Source organism: Penaeus monodon, chromosome 21 (assembly GCF_015228065.2).
Source record: "Penaeus monodon isolate SGIC_2016 chromosome 21, NSTDA_Pmon_1, whole genome shotgun sequence".
Lineage (NCBI taxonomy): Eukaryota > Metazoa > Arthropoda > Malacostraca > Decapoda > Penaeidae > Penaeus > Penaeus monodon.
Window position 1 is genome coordinate 43,745,036 of NC_051406.1, and position 630 is coordinate 43,745,665.

Genomic DNA, 630 nt, shown 5'->3' on the forward strand with positions numbered 1-630 from the left:
GAAAAAAATTATATTTTCTTACAAGTCTCTTGACATTTCTGAGGATTAGTTTCTTACTAAAAACGTCTTGTAAGAAACACACTTATACGTGTTTTGTTCTTGAACCTTAAGTGTATGATTATTATTAAGTTATTTTCTTAAATGAGACCATCGCCTAAAGTTTGCCAATATTCACAATATATGCAACACTAATGCCTGCAATTCTAGCTTTCAAATGACAGTATTCCTTTCCCTTTGAGAGTTTAAATTTCAATTTTTGTAGTTCTTTTTTTTGTGAACATTTAATTTAATCTTTAACGAAGGTACTGATGTGTAAGGAGAACATTTTCCAATATCAGTGTTCATATCGATTTCGTTTCTGCTCTTCTTGAAAATACTTTAATATAATAACATTCTCACAAAAGAGATTTTCCTCCTTCATTACTTTCACGAATTTCCATAATTTACAATTCGCAACTTTGACAGAACCTGATTTATCATCGAAACAATCGCGCCTGATGTTACGGAAGCGTGACTCGTGGCAAAGACTCTGCTCGAAAGGAGAGGAAATGAAACAAATTAATTAGTGTTGCGTGAAAAGAGTGATAGGTTTGCAAAGAAAAGAATAATAAGAGTTGGTTTCCTACACAT

The 630-nt window shown here is 31.9% G+C and overlaps 1 protein-coding gene across 1 annotated transcript in view; it reads right to left on the reverse strand.

Moving 5' to 3' along the window:
* Positions 1-630, reverse strand: part of LOC119586686 (putative neural-cadherin 2) — a 43,803-nt gene that overhangs the window by 18,728 nt on the left and 24,445 nt on the right. The window lies entirely within an intron of this gene.